Source organism: Festucalex cinctus, chromosome 7 (assembly GCF_051991245.1).
Source record: "Festucalex cinctus isolate MCC-2025b chromosome 7, RoL_Fcin_1.0, whole genome shotgun sequence".
Lineage (NCBI taxonomy): Eukaryota > Metazoa > Chordata > Actinopteri > Syngnathiformes > Syngnathidae > Festucalex > Festucalex cinctus.
The window spans coordinates 20,021,816-20,046,286 of NC_135417.1; the positions used below are offsets into that span (position 1 = coordinate 20,021,816).

General features: G+C 41.4%; 1 protein-coding gene and 1 long non-coding RNA gene across 2 annotated transcripts in view; one reads left to right on the forward strand and one right to left on the reverse strand.

Moving 5' to 3' along the window:
- Positions 1-24,471, reverse strand: part of oxr1a (oxidation resistance 1a) — a 168,111-nt gene that overhangs the window by 117,801 nt on the left and 25,839 nt on the right. The window lies entirely within an intron of this gene.
- On the forward strand, positions 5,900-23,187 carry LOC144022075 (uncharacterized). Its single transcript, XR_013284258.1, has 3 exons — positions 5,900-6,047; positions 7,521-7,634; positions 23,043-23,187. It is a non-coding gene; the product is annotated as an uncharacterized LOC144022075 (long non-coding RNA).

Consider the following 24,471-nt stretch of genomic DNA (forward strand, 5'->3'; position numbering starts at 1 on the left):
GGATTCGGTTTAACTTTGGAGGTTCTACTGTAGAAGAGAAAAACGAAAGCTTGGCAAGTGTGTTGTTGTGTGTGGCGCCTGCTGTGTATATCCTGAGTGGCCACCCTCCAAGGCCATGTCACTTTGGGTCTTGTCCAGGTGGTAAAAGCATAAGGGCTCCTGGTGGCAGGGATGTGCAACACTCAGCCATCTGCTGATGAGTCACTCTGTCCCCACACTCCTGTGGCTCTGACTGAAGATTGTAACCCATCACAGTATGTGTTAGTTAGTATGCTCATGCATGCGAGCATGTGGAAAAGAGAGACGCTGAAATGCATCAGCGTTGGAATTAATGTGATGTTAACTCATCAGAAGCGTAATCTTAAAACGTCTGAACTTGACAGACTCTGGACTGATTTGGAATAATCCTATGGTGACGAATGATTTAGAAACTTGTGATGGAATACAATAAAAAGCAGTGACTCACAAAGAACTTGCTCAATGACAAGGTGATGGGCAAAATGTGTGACATTCAAGGTGACAGATTTAAATGTTGTACATCCACACAACTGCAAATAAAACTGAATATGAAGGACGAGCCGGAGGTGTTGCATACAGTATGTTGGCCCGCATGTGCCACAGATTCACTCCTCCAGGCCACGGCTAACCCAAATTGTGTTTATTTATCTGAGGGTGGAGGGTATCTCTCTTTCTCTCTCTCAAATCCCCACACTTGAGTTCATGCACTTACCACCATGGACGACGCGGTTTTAGTAGTCATGCTTCTACTGCCCCCTACCCACCAACATGATGCTGTACTGCACTGCACAGGAGTGGTACTTTCTATCATAAATGTGTTATTGTAAGTCTCTACAACTGACCGAAGGACTTTAAACCAGCACATTCGCGCCGAGAGATTAGCTTGCTTCACAAGGAATGTGTTTACCGCTTGGCAAATAAGAAGCAAGAAAGGTGACTGCACTTCAAACCAGTGAAAGACACCTAAGCTCAAAAACATCACTTACTCAACTGGATTGTTTAGAAGCCTACATACATTTACAGTACAGAGTTTTAATACTTTGAGAGCGGGTGAAATGCTGTCTCTGCAGCTGCTGCCTTTTACCGATGAACTTGAGCAATAGTAACTAGCCTGAAGTCTGAATATATAACTTATTGATATTAATTCTTAAAGAATGAGTTGATATAAGGCTGAAGTCGGAATTAGGGGTGCATAACATGGCCCCAAAATGAAAATCACACATATATTGGGGAAATCCTGTTATCTTACAGTCCTTGAGCATTTACCCCATTTAGAGCTGTCAAAATTGATCCATTAATCGACAAATTATCAATTGTCCAATTAATCAACTATTTTAATAATCGAGTAATCATTTGGAGCCATTTTTTAATTTAAAATTGTCCAAATCTTCTGATTTTAGCATGTCAACTGTAATTGTTCACTGACTTTTGTAGTCCTTCATGAAATAAGTATGATTATCCTCTGTGTTAATCAAAATAAGACATTTGCCGACCCGGTAACATAGTTCAACATCAGAAAGAATGATATCCCTGGTGACAAATTCACTGATATAGACGTCAATTAAGGAGATGGCTCGAGCGCCGAGGGCTGAAAAAGACGGGGAAAAGAGTCGACCTGATCCAGAGGTAAAGTTTTTATTTTCCTCTCCCTCAAAACATCGTCCTACGCAACTGACACTGACATTTTCCAGTTTCAACAAGCTATCCTTCCTTTACCATCATATGCCCTGTCTGTCATATCTGGTGGTCTTACGTCTTTGACAGTTGTTGGGGGGGTCAATTTTTATTGCTTTTTTGTGTGTGTCGCTATCGCAATTCTACTCCGAAATTCTTGGGGACAACCAACAATATCCTTACCGCTTATAAACCTGTTTTCTTAATTCAGAAAATACCCTACAGATAAATTTTCATACATGTCACACCTGCACAAAAGGCAAATAAATAAATAAATAAATAAATAAATAAATAAATAAATAAATAAATAAATAAATAAAAATCATGCGGTAAACAAGACAGGTCCGAAACGTGGCAACGCCATTTTGACATTTTGTCATTCATTATTGTCGTCGTTCAGTTGGGGTAGGTAGGGCAAAATGGCAAATAAAAAACGAATGCATCCTTCATATGTGGACGGTCGTAGTGTCTGGAGTCGTTTCGGCATGTTCCATAACAGCTGCGTTTACTCGGCATGTTTTTTTTTTTTTCGGAGATAAATGACAACAAAACAAGCACTATTTGCATAGCTCGTCAACGAGCCGCCTTCTTTTTTACCTTCTTCCAGTCCAAGCTGCTGAAGTCACGTGGTACGCCATTACTATGCATGTGCCTGTGAAGCTACCACTGCATATATTACTTATGTCATTGTCTGTCTATGTAAGGTGAGCAGTGTGACAATCATTGGTACTTTTTAACTTTTTCCCCATGAAACTAGCAATTGTTTCGATCAATGAATTCATTCATCCATCCACATTCATCCAGCTTTTTCGCCTTTCTATAAATATACAGTATAAAAATTGTACATTTCAATTTGGAGGGGAATTACTTCTCGCGCATGCGTTGAAGGTACATAATAGTCGGTGTGATGTGTATTTACGTATTTTTTCTACGCGACGTACCGACGTCTGGGCCGACACCACAGGCGGTAAGCGTCGGTCACATTTGGCCGACGTCGGATTGCTCTATCCAGGGCTGGGCAAACTCGGTCCTCGAGGGCCGGAGTCTTACAGGTTTTGGTTGTTTCCCTTCTCCAACACAGCTGATATGTGATTAGCTCATCTGCGAACTGTGCATCAGCCTGATAACAATCCTGTTGATTGGAATCAGCTTGTCTTGGAAGAGGGAAATCTCCAAAACCGGCAGGACTCCAGCCCTCGAGGACCGAGTTTGCCCGCCCCTGATCTAGGCCTTTGAAAGGTATTGTCAGGCTTTAAATATTGATTGCCAATTGACTCTCCATCTCTGGACATTCACTGACCAACCATTGATTTGGCCCTTTCCAGTGAAGTATATGCCAGTCACTTATGGCTGATGTTTTCATCCTGCATTATTCATGTAGTCTCCTGTGAAAGGTCCTGCTATTTCAAGAAGCTATAAGTGATCCAACACACCACCACAGCAAGCTTTTACTTGCAACAAAATACAGATGCAAGGATCTGTTTGGATCTTTCAAACTATAGGCATCCAGCCAGGGGTCAAATACATAAACTAGCAAGTGAACAGTATATACAGTATTAATCATGAACGTGTTTGTTCTAAGGAATGTACCACAGCCAGTCCTAAATTGCATGCAAGTTTTCTCAACACAGATGATTTTTCTCAACATCCAATTAGTGTAAAAATGTTAGACAATATATTTGTTTGTGCAGATACTACATAAAATATAAATTATACAAATTCTAACATTTTTAATTACACTTTCTGTCAGATATTGCACACTGAACATTGGAAAAAAAAAAGATTGACTTCATCAATTTTTACTACTAAAGATATCTATATCTGCATTCATCAAGTGTACAGTAAGATTCCATTGCTTCAATATTAAGCCTTTGAGTTGATTTCTGTTCAAGTCCTGTTTGTCTTGAGTAATAATCAGACAAACCTAAACCGGTACTGTTCTTAGTCTTAATTTCATCAGAGCACTAAGCTTCCACTGCAAAACAACGTAGAATAATTGATCAACAAGATGGTAGGTTCGAGAATTATATGGCTCAGCAGTTTTTATGGCTGGTGCAAGAATCAGAAGCTGTAGGGATTTTCTCAGCTCCTTGGTGGGAAATGATACTCTCACCCTAAAGTATTTTTGTAATGCTGCAAAGGTAGGCCGATCTGTATTCTGTATAGCCTCGAACTGGGTGGTTCATAATGTTGTTTCTGAACAGTGGGTGACAAATGTCTGAGCTCTCTAATGCTTTCCTGAGAGACAGGCACAGCTGAATAATGATTAGCTTGCTTGGATGTTGAATAATAATAAGAAAAAGATATAAAGAAAGAAAACAGCAAAACAAAAGATAATGTGAACTTGGTAGAGCAACAACATTAGAAGGCATTACACTGGTCTGCATTTAAAAAAAAAATATGCGGAAACAAAGTATCCAACAACATTTTCAAGGGCAATTATCTAATTTTTTCCCATATATACTCCCCCTTTTTTTGTAATTTACAAAGCACACAGTCAGGATAACCAAGAAGTGGCTCTGCAAGAAGCATATCAAGGTTTTGGAGTAGCCTAGCTAGTCTAGATTTTCTTTTGGCAACCAGTAGAGGATAAGCTTAGCTTTAGCTGGTCCTTGAAAGCTCTTGATAAACATTCACCTGTTTCAGTCATTGTCTGTGTGGAAAAGTGATTCCAGAAAAAAAAAGTATACTAGAAATATCACAGCATATCACATGTCGTGTAAAAGACAACTGGAGCATACGGGGCAAAATGAATGGTAGCCTACCACTGTCTTCAGTGCGAAAAATTGATCTTGAAATTGATCTTGTCATTCCTGTTTTTTTTATTATTATTATTTTTTTTTTTTTATGCAGACCAGTGTTATATATATATATGTCACAGCAGGCATTGGGTCAATAAAAGTTGCAATCATAAACAGTACGTACATCTACATACACAAGTATTTGAAATGTAAGACACCCCATTTAAAATTTGCATGCGAAGGCTGATTATCAGTCCTAACCCGCTCGATCATTTGTATGCCAAATGAAGAGAAAACTGAGTCAGAGCAGGAAGGGGAAATGTTACCCATGCATATTTGCTTGCTTTGAATAATGAGTCGGCCTCGTAAGCATTACATTTCCTGTTGACATGGATGACGTATCAATGTGTGTGCACATGAATGCTCTTACAAATACGTATGTAGAGTTTCGTCTTCAAATGGAGATTCAAATCCAGAACCTCTCAATTGTGAGGCAGAAGTGCAAATCAAATATACAATGTTGACCCATATTTCCATTATTAAAATAATTCAGATACATTTAACTCCATTATCTTATGTAAACCACATAAAAGGGGTGCATAAAATAGAATGCATCATTTGCATCACATAAATGTAAAGGTTTTTTTTTCTTTCCTTAAACCAATATGCTGCTTTACTGTCGGCCATCTTGATCATCCTTGACATGTATCTACAGCTGAATTTTAGCCCGCCTGTAGTAAATAAAGTTGATTAGACATGATTTAGAAAGGCACACACCTGTCTATATAATGTCTCACAGTTGCCTGTGCATTTTAGAGCCCAAACCAAGCATCGAGTCAGGTAATTGTCTCAAGGAAACTATTGGCTGCTTTGAAGGTCCCAATGAGCATCGTGGCTTCTCAACCACGAGGACTCTTTAGAGCTAACCGCCTGAACTGAGCAATCAACGAAGAAAAGCCTTCATCAAGGAGGTAACCAAGAACCTGATGGTCACTCAGTCAGAGCTCCACTGTCCCTCTATGGAAAGAGAAGCACCTTTAATACAGGCCACTCTGTATTAAAAGGAACACTGAAACAGTCACAAGTGAATATTTTTATTACAACAATTAATTGAATTTTTATCTTTTTTTTCTGTTTACTGTTATTTAACCAATTATTGTTGTTTATTTGGTATTTTCTAGTGAGAGCATATACCTGTAGAAGCCTTTCATGCAGCCTCTGACCTGAAGAGGTCGCTTAAAGCAATGGTAGTGTCACACCGCGGTGAGGTTGTCCTGTCTAGGGTTTTTCTTTCTTGTCATTTCCTGTTTTATTTTGAAGATCCTGACTCTCCGCTCGTTTCAGGTCAATTGCCCTTCCTCATGTGGTGTCAGTGTCAACCCTGATTCTTGATTGTGTCCACCTGTTTCCCATTACCCTCATGTGTTAAATAGTCTGCGTCTCCCCTGGCTTGCGCCAAAGTGTTTCGTCTTGATCACCCAAGCCCATCCACAGCCTTGTGCAGGTCAGGTAGTTACTAGTTATTGCAAAAAACGGCCAGCACGTTGCAGCAGAGTATAAGAGATCAACCAGGGCCATGTTGCAACAAGCCCTTTTCCCCAGTGTTTTCAACAGGTTTGTGAATAATGATGAAAATTAGCTATATTCTAATGCTAATGGCTGCAAAACGGAAACAGATACAACTATGATTTTAGACAAAACTCTTTGTTTTGGTAGGTTCCATGTTTTTATAGCAATAGAACAAAATATTCTGTGGGCCGTGCACAATCAGTGCAAATCCAGTAAAACAGCCGGGAGCAAAAGCGGGTTGCTTCAGAGAAAATGGCTGGGAGTGAATGAGGTAGAAACGATAATCAGACCACTTTCAAGAAGCACTAAAAAAATCAGCGAATACGTAATGGTGAGATGCTTAAATCATAGGCTTTGAGCAATTTTAAGTTAAACAATGGTTTTAAACGAGTCCCGATGATTAAAATATAATACATGTTCAATAAATCATACCATACCAAAATGGTTGTCGATTAATTTGATATTCTATTACCGTATTTTCTGGACTATAAATCGCTCTGGAGTACAAGTCGCGCAAGGCCAAAAACGCATAGTTTGGTAGAAAAAAACCCCATACACAATTCTCACTGGAGTATAAGTCGCATTTTTTTGCGGGTAATTTATTTTACAAATAACTTGACCAATAACGGACATTACATAATCTTGGAAGGCAAGTTATAACAGTGATAAAAGAATAGAGAACAGGCTGAATGGGTGTAAGATATGCTAACACAATGAAGGTTAACTAATTGCAGCTTGTGGTCTGCAGCATATGATTTCTTTTGGAGGGCATTTGTGTTGAGTCGTTCTCAGTTGTCTTTTTAAGATAACATTTATTGTTTACTTTTTTAATTGTGACTAAGGAGTAGGAGATATCGTGCATAAGCAGAGAGTACCCTGTTGTGGCTGTCCATGAAATTATATACACAGTATATTTTTTCATGTATAAGTGGCTCCAGAGTATAAGTCACAGGAAGAGCTAACCTATGAAAAAAGACTTATAGTCAGTAAAATACGGTAGTTGTTGATTAATTGATTCATTTTAACACCTCAAGCAGTTTTACTCAAAACTGTACTTATCAGTGTGCGAATCCAGCAATCTTAGGAGGATGTTCTAAAAGAAAAATTGCCCCATTGAACTATTTTTTCTTGTTTGGACATCGTGTTGTCCCGAACTGACCCTAATTTATATGCAATTGGACATTAAAATAGCAGCTATTAGTTAAGCTAAAAATAACTTTTTGCGTAATCGCAAACATGAATTTTCCATTGGCTAACAGGAGCGAAAAGAGATTTATCTGCACCCCTCTGTGATGTATTGAGTAAAGTCTGTGATGAGGGCGCATAGGAGAACAGGCTTTTAATCAGTAAGTCCAAGGCCCGCAGGCGCGTGCAAGGAGGGGGAGAAGTGGGGCACAATCGTTACATAAATAGGTTTATGCTGCATCAAAATTCATTATCAAGACAGACTTAATCTTTCACATTTATATTTAGAAATGGCTTACATTATGATGTTAAAACCACTTCTATGCTTCATAGCTTGCAAGTGCTGAACGAAAGCAGAAAAAGGGACAACTTGCTGTACTGAAGAGTACATCTATCACTTCCCTACTGGCCCCTTTTGGTGAACAGTATGAAGTGCATTTTTAACAGGTATGTCTGTCCAGAGCAGTGAAAACACAATTTTTGCAGTGCAATGTAATAACTGTTGTTCTACTAACAAGCATGCATTACAATTAAGCGGGTTTCCTTTCTTACACCTTTGAGCAGAGCTGAGAGGAACTCTAGGTGTGACTTTTCCTGTGAGTCTTCTATCTCACAACTTCTCACACGTTCACTGAGAGCAAAATGCATTTCTATCAGCAAGATAACTCACTCAGTAATTAGTTCACGCACACATAGACCCACATGCATGAAATGACATTTTTTTTTAGGGCTTTGCTATGCAATTTGCTTTGCAAATTTGCAAATTGACTATTTAGGCCCTTTGAATAATCACTATTACTCCCTCTCACACATACACAAGCATCAAGCATTTCCAATACGTCATGCTGAGTGCAGTGCCTCAATACAATTAAAAAAAGAAATGGAAATTTTTAAGAGGTACATTAAAAAGAAAATGGGACACGGAATGATGTTTCTAAGTCTTGGTAGGTTACTAAACATCACAATAGGTTAGTTTTTGTTGTTGTTTGTTTTTAGCATGAATCAAAGATGATATTAGGTGGCATTTAAGCGGTAACAAGACGAGGTGAAAACTGAAGGCCAAGTTGACAATCAAGCTCTTTACTAGTGGGGCATTCACTGCGTGTGTGCGTGTGCTATGTAGTAAGACATGTAGTGAGATGACTTGTGTACCCAAGGGCTAATCATATTTTGAAGTTGATTTAGTTAGTTTCAATATAAATTCACCACTACTAGATGCCAAGTGTTTACAAGACAATGTATTCTATCCCTGAGCTGATTCCACTGATTCATGTACAAAATGGAGTGCATCCACCGTATTCCTGACCAGATGACCTTTTTATAGTCATTGTGGCACTGTGGCCTTAGGCTGGAAGTGGATATTATGCAACTTGACTATATGTTAGTTTCAAATGTCAAACATGAAGGGTAAATAGGTCACATTAAGGATCGCGCATTGTATGCATGTTTTACAGATGCTAGCACACTACGCAAAAAAACAAAACAAAAACAGCCGTGTCATCGTATTGTGCTGTCTCATTGCAGCCACATGAATCTTAGGCACTTGGAAAATACAGAAATTTACCAATGTTGCTTTGCCCAAAAGTACAGACACCTGGTGAGTTTTTTTTTTTTTTTGCTATTTCCATCACATACGTATAAAGAGAATACAGCACAAAATGTTATCAATTTCGAGTCCAGGCTCCGCCTTCCTGGGTGGAGTTTTCATGTTCTCCCCGTGCCCGCGTGGGTCTTCTCCGGGTAGTCCGGTCTCCTCCCACATTCCAGACATGCATGGCAGGTTAATTGGGCGCTCCGAATTGTCCCTAGGTGTGCTTGTGAGTGTGGATGGATGTTCGTCTCTGTGTGCCCTGCGATTGGCTGGCAACCAGTTCAGGGTGTCCCCCGCCTACTGCCCAGAGCCAGCTGAGATAGGCGCCAGCACCCCCCGCGACCCTTGTGAGGTATAAGCGGTCAAGAAAATGGATGGATGGATGGATGGATGGATGGATGGATGTTATCAATGTAATCAAATGTCACCATTTAACTCAGCAGTCACTGTGCCCTGATCAGTCAAGATAACTACAATACAGTAGAAAAAACAGTGACCCTCAGTTCACAGACTTTAATTAGTTCGAACACAAGCAATTTTTTTGTGTTCCGGCACCACAACAAAGATGCGTCTGCACACTCTCAGTGCACATTGGCAAGGTGCCGACGGTAGGGACTGTATACACTACCATCCAAAAAAGTATTCAAACATTGATGCCAATCATTTCATTTTTGCTGTAGAAAGATGAAAAACAAAAGCTGATATGATAAATACGATCAACAATTCCAAATTTATTTCCAGGTACATCTGGATCTTAGCAGTGGATAACATTATTTGGAACAAAACAACAATTTACTCGCCAAACATTTTGGAAGATATATACTATAGATTTAAGCGAGTAAGACTGCATATTTAGTTCATAAGTCCATCGTCAATTAGAATAAAAAAAAATGGATTTGGGTTTTGGGGAGAAGTCAGGGATTTTATTTTACAGTGTTCCCCAACTGTTTCACAGATTTTTTATTTATTTATTTTTTTTGGTGCAATTTTGCATGCATTCTTTTTACAGTACTGTACCTTTTTTTTAATGAAGGGTTGAACATTGAAGGTGTTTAAACAAGAAAGAAATGTGATAAAATGTTCATGCCTGTCTGAGAGAGTGTATAAAGTGTGTGGTGAGGGGTTTTATAGCCTTAAAACATACACATTTCAACCTAAGAAAAATCCTTGCGCCAAACTATTGAATAGACATTTAATAATAGAGGTTATTTTTCAGTCAGAAGGCGTCCATGTCGGTCTTTTCCATGGCCAGCAACAAGTCAGTGCTACAGCCACTAGCTAGCTAGCTCAAAGACTAACATGCATCATAACACCAGAGCCTAATTACGAATCTCTGGTTAGACCACAACACAAAGGTTTTGACATTTATGATGAGGTGGACAGAAGGAGAACACAGTATTGTTCCTTTGGTAATACAGGCAAGCATTATCCGGGTACAGAGGGACCTGGAGATAATATGGAGCTTTACGTGGTGTAGAGGAGTGCAGCTGTTGGGAGTTTTTCAATACAATAATGATAATTATAAAACATGGAACAAAAAAGGTATCGGATAGAAAAGGGAATATGTGGTATTAAAACACAACTACTACACAGATCTGAAACTATTTCTTCAATGTCAGTAACTTGGCATTGCTGTAAAAACAATGTTACATTACTGGTGTGTATGTGATTGCATGTACCCTTTATATCAGGCACAAGACAAAATCACACACCAAAATACACAAGCTGAAATTGACGTTGCCGATACTTGTCGCTCAGCAGTTGTTGTACGTGCTGTCCTTCAAAAGTGTGAGTGTGAGAAAATGAGCGCGGAAATGTTTGAGATGGATAGATTTTCTCCCACCGGCATGGTCATGGACATGGACATCAAATATGGATGTCTCAATTTCACAAGCCACACAAAGAGAAAATGAATATATGATGGCAAGATCCTCATCTCTCCCTGATAGTCACCTTTCTAAAAACTATCCTGATTTGGTTAGAGGACTGGGCAGAACAGTCAGAGTGGAGAAACCGTGAAACCAGTCTCAACTGCTTTTGGCCGGGAAATTGTGCTCTTTCGTCCATTCAATATTAAAAGATGTCCGGCGTTTTGGCATATTTGCTAGCACTGCCTTTTTGCTGCTTTTTCGCTGCTGTTAAAGAAGACGGCGAGGATATGGCATAGTCAGATAGCCACATGTGGAGCTTTGGTTACATTTATTGAACCAATGATACACTGTCGCGGTCTGGGTTGGGTTTTGGTTAGTTTTTTATTTTAGTTTAGTTTAGTTTAGTTTAGTTTATTCATTTTTTCCTTTCGGACACATTACAGTTTACATCAATCACATCACATCATTTGCAACATTGACATCCCGAAAGAAGGGCTGACGGGTAGAAGCCGAAGCTTATTCGAGACCCGTCCCCATCGACCCATTACTATAACGCATCAATCATATACATTATTTAGAATAGTCATTAATTTTTATCGTTATCCATCCCATACTATCCCAGACACTGCTCGCTCAGTTCATCTTGAATGTCAGTGTGTAGATTGTGGCTAGTCCCAGTCATTTGGCACTGGTGAGTCGGTCCCCAGACGCCACCAGCAAGCCCACCCCGCCAGGCGAGCAGCCAAGGCAAGCGCAATTCTTCTCTTTCACCAGTAGGGTCTTCGCTGACCTCGGATCAGCTTTCACACATGTTGTGCTTTCCAGAAGAGTAGATCGGCTTGCATTCGGCCCATTGCTTTCAAGCAATTTCAGCACTCGATTCTGGTCAGGTAGCACCACTGGTTGCTAGCATGTTGTCGATCTGATGACTCCTGTGCGCTGCCCAGCCTAGCTCACCCAGCAGAGCGGCCCACGCCAGCTGCATTCCAGGAACCAGACCACCAACCCCCATTTTGCGTATTGACAGCAGATTCATTGGAGCCACAATACAGCCTTATCATGTAGCCTTGACTGTTACAACAAATGTCCAAACGGAATTCGAGCCAGACAATATTTAGATTCAAACGGGAACAGCAATACATGTTATCAATGCAGGTGTATAAACAAGAGTTAGCCTTGGCAAAGTCAGCAAGTAATCATATACAACTCCAGCTTTGGGTAATTAGTGATGTTGTTGTTGTTGTTGTGATATTGTGAATTACTGTTGTCTCTCAAGCGCTGCCAATTCCTCAGCTCCTTTCACGATTCGTGTTTTTAGTTGACCAGTTATCTTTAGTTTGAATAAAAATTCGGCAGTCTTTTGTCCACGTGCTTTCGATAAGTCCATTCTTTCTCATTTGTCAAGCCTTTTTGGCGATGTCAGCATTTCGTTTGGTGAGGTTTTCGTTGATGTAGACATGTTTCCCACGAAGCTTGTGACGGTCTCTCAGAAGAGCAATCTTTTTCTTTCTGTCAACAAACCTGATCAGAACTGCCGGTGGTCGTGTCCCTCCAGTTGGAAGCGAAAAGCACATCTGAATGTGCGCAGGATCAACAATTAATCCCAAATCTCTGAGTTGAAGTGTCACTTGCTGTTCCACAGTCTCGTTCCCTGAATATTGGTCAGAATCTTCCGTGCTCGTGCTAGCCGCAGCTCTCAAAGGGCCACGGCGCGGCTTGATCTTGATACCGGTGACTATCACATCGTTGATACGAAGATTTTGTTCCAAATCATCCACTTTTTGTTCCAAGGCAACAATGCGTCGATCTTTTTCCTGTGTTTCTTTCTTCAATTGCTGTATTTCCTGAAGAAGTGGCTCAATGCTCTTCTTCATTTCAAGTAATTCGGCAACCATTCCACTGAGTTTTTTAAGAGAAGATTTTATCTTCTCAATCTCGTCAGCTCTTTTTCCGCCAGGCATTCTGCAACAATGTAGTTAAAAATCCCAATGCAAAAATCAACAAGTAGTTAGATTCACGAGCGAGTGCAGGAGCAAGTACAGATGCGTCCTTCCTCAACAGATGCGTCCTTGAAGTTGAACAGATGCGTCCTTGAAGTTGATTTTACTTTTGTCACGGTTCAGGTTTAGTTTCGTCTTTATCCTCATGTTTTTTTCAGTTTTAGCCATGATCTGCCTTTTGTTTTGTTGTCCTTGTGTGCCTCCCTATAGTCTTGTCAAGCACTGTCATGTCCACCTGTGTTTGCCTGCCCTTCCTCATGTGTCAACCAATCAGCATCCTCTGCCACTTGTGTCTTGCCCAGCTATGTCTAATTGTCAATTAGTGTATGCGTATTTAGTTTCTTGTCTCCCCGCTGTCGGTTCATTGTGGTTTCCTCGTGTCATGCTGCCCGTTTTTGCCTTGAAGGTCCCCCATGTTTTGCCTTGCTTGTTTTTTGGATGTTTTGATTGTTAGACAGATCCTTGTTTACCTCATTTTGTTTTCATGAAATCCCTTTATTTGACTACACCTCTGCCTCCACACCCTGCTTCCCTGCACCTGGGTCCTCTACCCTCCACAACATAACATATACAAGATTTTTAACTAAAGCCACTCTTGGCCAATCACAGACTAGTTGTGATAAACACGGGGTGGGGCTGATAAACTCAACGGCGGTTCATTTTCTTTAAAAAGGAGGACAAACCTGCGTCCTGCTTAGGGTTGCGCAGGACACAACACATCACTGAATATTACGACTGTCCTGCCTAAATCAGGATGCCTGGCCACCCTACACGCAAGTGATTATGCTGTTAGCAACCTCTAGAAAGTGTTGTGGTCATGGCAACAGCCGGTGAGCTGTGCCCGTTGTGGTTTGGGGCGCAGTCCGGCAGAGGTCAGACAGCCCAGAATTTTGACCCACCCAGCTGCGCCCAGGCACGTTGCCCATAGGCCCCACTGTTTGCTCCTTGACGGGGATCTGCCCTGCTCAAATGCGGGCTGGAAAGAAATAATCTCTTTTCATTTGTATGGGATACGTTGCTTCAATTAAAACATATATATATTTCCAGAACAGTGTGGCAGAATGACATAAGTTGGTGAGGTTCCACTGTAGTTGACATTTGATAATTCACATTAATTAAGACTGAGTGTTTTCATAATGTATTAGATGATTAATAAGTTATGGCCATCATTAATAAGACCCATGGGCTATTACCCTTTATACTGTATTACATAACCAGGAAATCCTCAACAAAATAAACAACTGGCAGTTATTTGTTTTACTTTGGACCAATTCTCCTGTGCACAACGCCTCATTAGCACATTTGTGCTGCATAGCAGGCTCGGCTTATGTGAATTCACGTCACGTCCTATGTAAACTCAGTTATTGAACTTGACCTTGTTTCTGTACTCTACATAGTCATTTATTTATTTATTTATTTTTTAATGCACGTTGCATGCATAATGAACAGGATGCCACTATGTTACCTAATACTCTCTCCTCCCTTTTTGATGAGTCACAAGCCCAACCTGAGGCAAGTGAGCTCAGGGTAGAGATGTGATTTGAATTCAGCAACACTCAGGAGGATGTAACATAAAAAGGGTGGTTTATTTTAAGATTCCACTGTTCCAGTAGCTAGCTTTGTCAGGAAGTATTAAGTGATGCTTCAGTTCAACATCCCAAAACACATCATGCATTGTAAATACTGTATTGTCATTTTGTTTTGGTGGGTCTCATTCACTAATAAATGTAATGGTAAATGGACTGCTTTTTATGTAGCGCTTTAACGACACCATATGTTGCCCAAAGTACTTTACAAAGCCTCACATTCACCCATTCACTCATACCAATGGTTGACTTTTGTTTTTTTGCTTTTTTTTTTGCTGTACTAGAATAAAGTGTAATTGAACATTCACTACAGTAGATGGCAGTGGTCCTTTCAGTGTCAAGGAATACAGAAATAGTAATAGCTCCTCTGCAGAAGTCTACTTAGCAAAATGTTATTGTCAAATGGTACTATTTATAGTTGCAGCAGAGAGTTGGGGGGGGGGGGGGGTGGAAAATATTTTCCTCTTCCTTGGGGGTAACAAAAAATAATTGAGAAGCACTGATCTACGCCAAAGTGTGGATGGTTTGAAGTTGACAAACGTATTCCCCCAAAATTTCTACTTTCTAAATCGTTAACCTATTTTCAAAAGCTCGGAAAGATTGCTAAACACAGAAATCAACAACATACAATAATAATTTATAATTAATTCCAGTTAAATTATGGAATGTGGCACAAAACATTGATAAAAATAATTAAGAACCAAGAATGAACAAACAATGCATGTTGTTAAAATACATTGCAAACAATGAATCATAGCACAGCAAAGCTTTTGTAGCTGATAAAATTCAAGTAATTAGCATTGGAAGTATCATAAAGTTTACAAGATGTCAGATCCAAAAAATGAGAGTGAATAATTTATAATCATTTATGATGTTATCACATTTTGCAGAATGACAGAAAAATATATAATTCAGATTGTCGTAGGGATTTCAAAGAATAATTTTGAAGGTTTTGACGGTTGTTTGTTAACAGTAAATTTCAGGAAATATTTCAAAATTTGTGGGATGTGTACAAAGTACTTTTTCGATGTTTTTCGATTTGATTGAGAAATCAAATTTGTGTATCAAGCATGCATACACATGATTTAAGTACGCACACAAATGTGTGCGTACTGTTAGTGAATAAAGCCCAATCATCCCAATTTTTTTTTTTTTTAAGTTACAACTGCTCCTTGAAGATCACTATAACACGCAGTTACACTTAAGGAGTAAAAGAAGGAAGATGATCAGGCTTTATAATGAAGTAAGTTGAATGAGCAGCCTCCATTAAGTAGGAGGCTGATGGCTGTGACAATTACACTTCTGTTTTACCCTACCAATGAACTCTGGAAATGAGCACACCTGCTCCGTTATGCCCATTGTTGCAGGATTGGCCACTGTGAACATTTGTTAATCCTCTAACACTTATATAACACCATTTCAACCTCTGACCCCCCCCTCTTTTTTAACTTGTGCAAGGGCCTGAAGAAAATGGTCAATGGGTACAGTGTAGCATGCACTTCACTTCACAAATATGGCACTTTACTGTACTTTAATTTATTTAATTCAATCTCCGGTGTAATAACCTTATTTATTGATTGATTGAATTTTTATTTTTTATTTTATTTTCTTATTATTATTATTAATTCAATCTCTGGTGTAATAACCTTATTTATTGATTGATTTATTTTTTATTTTTTATTTTATTATTATTATTATTATTATTATTATTATTATTATTATTATTATTTTTATTATTATTATTAGCGTTATTATTATTAATTCAATCTCCGGTGTAATACCCTTATTTATTGATTGATTGAATTATTTTTTATTTTATTATCTGTTCTCATTGCTGCTGGACATGTAAATTTCCCAGAGGGAGCCATCCCAAAGGGATCAATAAAGTCAAGTCTAAGTCTAAGTATAACATGATATCGTCGTGGCACCTGCACCTGAAACAGTGCTTCTCAATTATTTTTTGTTTCACTGCCATGAGTATAAATAGTGTCATTTGTCTATAAAATTGTTGTAAGGTCATCTCTGCAGAGGACTAGTTACTCCTTGCACACTCTCTGACAATGGTAGCGCCACTGCCACCTACTGTAGTGGATATGCAATTACAATATAGTATAGTATGGCAAAACAAAACAGAACAAAAAAAAAAAAAAAAAAAAAAGACATGTTGCCCTGGAGTCACAAATGTCCATAATTATTAGTTTGGTTGGTTTGAAAAATGGATTTGTTATTGAGTTGTAAAGCTGGCCACACATAGAGCAGGCGGTAATACATTGTGTTACCTCTCAGAAATACAGTACAAGTATTTCCATTTTACCCCGCGACCCTTGTGAGGAATAAGCGGTCAAGAAAATGGATGGATGGATGGATATTTCCATTTTAATAGCCTCCTGAGGTCACTATAGACACACACATACAGTATTGTATTTCCCATATGCATCCGAGACCAGTAAAGGGAGAACCCACGGTGGACTGTAATAGACATAACAGCAACCTCCATCACAGTGGTTTATTGTACACATTGGAGTGATCGGATGACCAACATTATTAGATGGATGTGAAGAATATCTCATTGAATTATTGTAACGGCCGTCTTCTGCTAGACATACTGCACTTCACATCAATCATTGCAAGTAACAATAGTTATACAGGGTGTTCCAAAATGGTTGACCCCATTCTAAATGCCCATATCTCAGAAACTACTTGATGGATCTTAATGAAACTAAATACACTTTATGTTGAAGGTCATAAGTTTTATTGGTTAAATTTACAAAGAAAAGCACAAATATTTATTGGTTCTATGACAGATTTTCATAAATGTTCAACATGAGAGCCGCCTTTGACTCTGCACACATCGAGTCGGTACTCGAGCTTGTGCCAAAAAGGGCCCTTTTCTTGACATTTTTGGTGCCAAGTCGTTTGGTGCCTTCTTTGCAAAATTTGTGAAGAAGGCACGCTGCACTGTCTTCGGCGACTGAGTCCGAGCATACTCTTACCCTGGGATTACACCGGATGCGTGTGCGTTGCGTCTGCGTTGCGTCCCGGCGGCGCAGCCGATACGTTTCCATTCATTCAGATTGTTCAAATTAAACCGGCTGCGTATGCGTTGCGTGTCGACTGCGTCTCAGCTGCGTCGTGCCGGAGCCCGCCGCACGGATAGACCTATTTTCTATTTTTGACAGACGACACATCTGTCGGCCTCCGTCAAATGGCAAGCTAGCACAGAACACATCCAGCGGGACAGGAAGACCGACACAGTTTCAAAATAAATTTCCGGTTATTTTTCAGAATAAAACACTCGCCAGCTCCTATTTCCCAATCATGTCAGCAAAACGTCATCATGCTTAACGCTTAATTCGCTGTTTAAACACCAGCGAACATGGACAAGGAGAGATTTATAATCAAGGTGGAAAGCAACAAAATTACATATGACACGGCACATCCTTTTTATAAAGACAACTTAAAAAGGAATGCTGCATGGAACGTCACAGCAGGAGTGGACGGTGAGTTCAGTCAAAGAAAGTCCACCTCTCTTTCTGCTCCTCTGTTGTGCACAGACTTTCTGTGTCTTTGTCGTTGTTTTTAATGCCACATTATCGCTTGAGATCACATGAGAAACGTCGGGAAGTTGTCGGCGACGGAGCTGCCGGAGTTGGACAAAAAAATTGACGCGTCCGGAGCACGCAGTCAAGACGCAGCGGAGCGGAGACGCAACGCACACGCATCCGGTGTAATCCCGGGGTAACACGAAAAATGTCTTTTCTTTTGAAGTGAACGGCATTTCTTAACCTAAAAAGATAGAAATGCCAAACACAAAAACTTGAAACGTGCACAAGCAGCAGCACAAGCAGTGAAAATTTGGGGTCATTCCAACGAAAATTGTCAAAATTATTGGCCTACGAAATGGGGTCAACCATTTTGGAGCACCCTGTACAATATATTGAGAAACTAACAAAATTAGATAATTGACATCTAAACCGATGAAGGTGCACAACAAATGCTTTTTAAATAATGTGCCATTTCTTTAAGATATCTCTCATTCTTGAGGCACAACATATTACTCAATATTAATTTTGAAATGCTTTAATTGGGTTAATAGAGAGTATAAACATGTGTTAGATTTTCTATTATGCATTCAGTATATGGACAAATTCCTCGGCAGCTCGTCTCCAAGACAAATCATATCAACTATGCCTCATTTTGAGCGAGGTAAACCCTGCACACAAATTGAAAGCAGTGATCACAGTGCCCTTCCCACGGGCTCACCACCGGTGGGAGGGGCCAAAGGGGTCGGGTGCAGTGTAGGCTGGGTGGCGGCCAAGGGAGGAGACCTTGGCGGACCGACCCCCGGCTACAGAAACTGGCTCTTGGGACATGGAATGTCACCTCTCTGGCAGGGAAGGAGCCCGAGCTGGTGTGTGAGGCAGAGAAGTTCCGACTAGACATAGTCGGACTCGCCTCCACACACAGCTTGGGCTCTGGTACCAGTCCTCTTGAGAGGGGTTGGACTCTCTTCCACTCTGGAGTTGCCCATGGTGTGAGGCGCAGAGCAGGTGTGGGCATACTTATTGCCCCCCGGCTCGGCGCCTGTACGTTGGGGTTTACCCCGGTGGACGAGAGGGTTGCTTCCCTCCGCCTTCGGGTGGGGGGACGGGTCCTGACTGTTGTTTGTGCATATGCACCAAACAGCAGTTCAGAGTACCCACCCTTTTTGGAGTCCTTGGAGGGTGTGCTGGAGAGCGCTCCCTCTGGGGACTCCCTCGTCCTGCTGGGGGACTTCAATGCTCACGTGGGGAATGACAGTGAGACCTGGAGGGGCGTGATTGGGAGGAACGGCCCCCCTGATCGGAACCCGAGCGGTGTTCTGTTATTGGACTTCTGTGCTCGTCACGGTTTGTCCATAACGAACACCATGTTCAAGCATAAGGGTGTCCATATGTGCACTTGGCACCAGGACACCCTAGGCCGCAGTTCGATGATCGACTTTGTAGTCGTGTCATCGGATTTGCGGCCGCATGTTTTGGACACTCGGGTGAAGAGAGGGGCGGAGCTGTCAACTGATCACCACCTGGTGGTGTGTTGGCTCCGATGGTGGGGGAAGATGCCGGTCCGACCTGGCAGACCCAAACGTATTGTGAGGGTTTGCTGGGAACGTCTGGCGGAATCCCCTGTCAGAAGGAGTTTCAATGCCCACCTCCGGCAGAGCTTCTCCCTTGTCTCGGGGGAGGCGGGGGACATTGAGTCCGAATGGGCCATGTTCCGCGCCTCCATTGTTGAGGCGGCCGATCGGAGCTGTGGCCGTAAGGTGGTCGGTGCCTGTCGTGGCGGCAATCCTCGAACCCGCTGGTGGACACCAGCGGTAAGGGATGCCGTCAAGCTGAAGAAGGAGTCCTATCGGGCCTTTTTGGCCTGTCGGACTCCGGAGGCAGCTGACAGGTACCGGATGGCCAAGCGGAACGCGGCTTCGGCGGTTGCTGAGGCAAAAACTCGGGCATGGGAGGAATTCGGTGAGGCCATGGAAAACGACTTCCGGACGGCTTCGAGGAAATTCTGGTCCACCATCCGGCGTCTCAGGAGGGGAAAGCAGTGCACCGTTAACACTGTTTATAGTGGCGATGGGGTGCTGCTGACCTCGACTCGGGACGTCGTGAAGCGGTGGGGGGAATACTTCGAAGACCTCCTCAATTCCACCAACACGTCTCCTTTTGAGGAAGCAGAGTCTGGGGACTCTGGGGTGGGCTCTCCTATCTCTGGGGTCGAAGTCACTGAGGTGGTTGGAAAGCTCCTCGGTGGCAGGGCCCCGGGGGTGGATGAGATCCGCCCGGAGTTCCTAAAGACTCTGGATGTTGTGGGGCTGTCGTGGTTGACACGCCTCTACAACATCGCGTGGACATCGGGGACAGTGCCTCTGGATTGGCAGACCGGGGTGGTGGTCCCCCTTTTTAAGAAGGGGGACCGGAGGGTGTGTTCCAACTACAGAGGGATCACACTCCTCAGCCTCCCTGGTAAGGTCTATTCAGGGGTGCTGGAGAGGAGGGTCCGTCGGGAGGTCGAATCTCGGATTCAGGAGGAGCAGTGTGGTTTTCGTCCTGGCCGTGGAACAGTGGACCAGCTCTACACCCTCCGCAGGATCCTCGAGGGTGCGTGGGAGTTCGCTCAACCAGTCCACATGTGTTTTGTGGATTTGGAGAAGGCGTTCGACCGTGTCCCTCGGGGAGTTCTGTGGGGGGTGCTTCGGGAGTACGGGGTGCCGGGCCCCTTGATACGGGCTGTTCGGTCCCTGTACGACCGTTGCCAGAGTTTGGTCCGCATTGCCGGCAGTAAGTCGGATTCATTTCCGGTGAGGGTTGGACTCCGCCAAGGTTGCCCTTTGTCACCGATTCTGTTCATAACTTTTATGGACAGAATTTCTAGGCGCAGCCGAGGCGTGGAGGGGTTCCGGTTTGGTGGCCTCAACATTGCATCTCTGCTCTTTGCAGATGATGTGGTGCTGTTGGCTTCATCAGGCCGGGGCCTTCAGCTCTCACTGGAGCGGTTCGCAGCCGAGTGTGAAGCGGCTGGGATGAGGATCAGCACCTCCAAATCCGAGACCATGGTCCTCAGTCGGAAAAGGGTGGAGTGTCGTCTTCAGGTCGGGGATGAGATCCTGCCCCAAGTGGAGGAGTTCAAGTATCTTGGGGTCTTGTTCACGAGTGAGGGTGGGATGGAGCGGGAGATCGACAGGCGGATCGGTGCAGCGTCTGCAGTGATGCGGACTCTGTATCGGTCCGTCGTGGTGAAGAAAGAGCTGAGCCAAAAGGCAAAGCTCTCGATTTACCGGTCGATCTACGTTCCAACCCTCACCTATGGTCACGAGCTGTGGGTCGTGACCGAAAGAACGAGATCCCGGATACAAGCGGCCGAAATGAGCTTCCTCCGCAGGGTGTCCGGGCTCTCCCTTAGAGATAGGGTGAGAAGCTCGGTCATCCGGGAGGGACTCAGAGTCGAGCCGCTGCTCCTCCGCGTTGAGAGGAGCCAGCTGAGGTGGCTCGGGCATCTGGTTCGGATGCCTCCTGGACGCCTCCCTGGGGAGGTGTTCCGGGCATGTCCCACTGGCGGGAGGCCCCGGGGACGACCCAGGACACGCTGGAGAGACTATGTCTCTCGGCTGGCCTGGGAACGCCTCGGGATCCCGCCGGAGGAGCTGGTTGAAGTGGCTGGGGAGAGGGAAGTCTGGGTTTCCCTCCTGAAGCTGCTGCCCCCGCGACCCGACCCCGGATAAGCGGAAGAAGATGGATGGATGGATGGATGGATGATCACAGTGCCTCTGCACATTGCTATGCAAAAAATAAAAAATAAATACATAAAAAATGTCATTGGAACTTGCAAAATAAAATAAAAAAAAAATAAAAAAGAGTTGGCTGAAGATGATTAGCCATACATTTGGCACAGCAAGACGTCTTTGCTTTGCTTTTTTAAAGCTATCCTTCTTTTCCCTCTTTATCTCTCCTTATGTAAGACCTAAAAAAAAAGAGAATGACAAAACTGTTGTCCAAGACTGAACAAATAAGAAAGCAGACCAGCTTTTGAAGCGGTGACAGTGAATTACCATGCATAAGAAAGAGTCAACCACCCTGAGGTGCTCTCACTTTCAGGCCACTGCTGTTTGCATGACATAATACTGTGGCCCGGGAGATGAAGACATAAAGAAAGAACAAAATAGCACAGTTGCTGTTGGCTTCACTAAGTAGCTAATGATGACAATACTTATAATTGCATACGCAAATATGTGACGGCTTTTGGATTGGCTGAACTTTATGCATAATTTTGGCCATAAAACCTCATTTTGATCATCTCAATCACAACCACAACATAATTATATATCTCCATGTTTTTTTTTGTTGAACACAGCATGTAGATTCCAGGGATTCAACACCTGTTTAACCCTCCTTTCTATGGAGGACCAAAACTGCCAACATTTGAAATAAATAAATGACTAAATAAATAAATAAATGACTAAAGGTGAAAATAAAAATGAATATAAAAAATATATAATTCGAAAATTATACCTACAATAATAAATATAAATGGAAATAAATCTAGTTTGTTTATTTTATTTATTATTTATTCATTTATTTATTTAGTCATTTATTTATTTTGAATTTTGGCAGCTTTGCGCCGTACTGCCAAGTCAAAATGTTATTCAAATGAGGGGGCGGTCCTAAGTGTGTCGTGGGTTGGACTCCACCGTTGCAAACTGCCTGTCATTGGTCAAGTGAGAAGCTCACGAACAAGGAAGTCTTGCCGACTAAATAAATGGCTATAAATGACTGAATAAATAAATAAATAAATAAATAAATAAATGACTAAATAAATATATGACTAAATAAATAGATAAATAAATGACTAAATAAATAAATAAATGACAAAAAGTGAAAATAAAATTGATTTATTTCCATTTATATTTATTTATTTTTTTATATATAATTTTCGAATTATAGCTTCTTATATTCATTTTTATTTTCACTTTTAGTCATTTATCTATTTATTTAGTCATTTATTTATTTCAAATTTTGGCATTTTTGGTCCTACATACCTTTCATGTACTTTATTTGAAAGTTTGAAACTGTATTATTGCGTTATTTGAAAAAGTGTGGGTGTAAAACTGGCTCTTTCCGTATTGTTGTGAAACTGCTGATGTTTTTCTGCTGCCCTCTGGTTGAAATGCATTTATCCTCTAGATGACATTGAGAACTGCTGCCGCTCCTGTTGTTTCAAACTCAGTAATGGAATAAAATGTTAATGTAACTCTTTTTCCACGTTCACCCTAGGGTCAGCTATCTCCCAGGGCACCAGCTGCTGCTCCTGCATGAGCTCTACACCATCCATCAAACAGGAGGAAAGAAGAGAAGGGAATTAACCAAAGAAGTAGATACTGGAGGAAAACTAGAGGGGTCAGACTTAGATGGCTATACCAAAAAAAAAAGAAAAAAAAAAGTTAACTGTAATTAAATGTTGTTATGTTGGTGTCAAAAAGCAAGACCAAAAAAAAAATAAACACATTTATTTTCAACATAGAAAAAAATGATTTTGGTATTTGGGTATTTTACAACAAACATTATAGATCTAGATGGTACAAAAAAAAAAAAAAAAGCCCTTTTCCAAAAGAAAAATAATAGTGTTAATATAAAGTGTAATTTCTACTATCTAAAGTGGTTTTAAAAAATAAATAAATAAATCCCTTGGCTGACCTAAATCCTTTTTGATCCTCCCAGTATACACATTTTGGTGAAATTCAATACAAACAAACCCATTAGCCTCCTCATGCCACCAAGTCTATCTCTTTTCTTCATTCAGCCAGTTAATGGGGCAAATTTTATCTTTGTTCGTGGTATCAATGTTGATGCTAACATCAGGAGCCTGTGCTCGCTGCAATGTAATACCATAGACTTGAAGTGCTTGAGTGATAAGTATTATGCACAATATATGCACAATGCACAATTCCAATGGAAACCCTTTTCATATTCTAATACTCTTTACATCCAGCATGCCAAGCAATGTGGTCTCATCTTTATCAGAGTGACAGGAACGAGGGCACTGAGGTAAGTGTGAGTGCAGTTTGGAGTGCCGTAAATAGAAGTGAATGGACAAGTGTGATTAAATGTTTTGTTTTGTTTTTTTAAACAAATAAAATACAAATTAAACAGAATTTATTATAAGAATAAAAAATCCACAATAATAAGGACATAATTTTTTCCTGCTTCCCAATGAATTTTACAGCCTGGCTTCATTGGCTCAACCAAAGACCCTCTGCATGATGGAGCATGCACCCTCTGCTTGTTTCTTGCTGCACAATAAAAATTAATGTCACAAACCTTACATCGACTGCAGAAAAAACAAATTAGAGACAATAACTGATGTATATTTACTAACATCCCTATCGTACAGCCAAAATACTGTATGCAAGCACATTGGTTGCTCAACCACTCAGATCAAGATTTTAATGGTGAACACACTAATCTGAACCAGAGTCACACGCAGGCTCCGCATACGTCATTTTATGGATTAAGAGATTGAAGTGCGAGGGATGAACAATAATGTAAAACCGATTAGATGGGACCATTTGAAAACCCTCTCAATGCCAGGAGCTCGAGAGAAAAGTAACAGCACATTAATCCTGCTTTGAAAATAAAACAAGAACATGGCTGCAGGCTCTTTCACCAATTTCACTTGTTGACAGTGAATCGCTATACAATGACC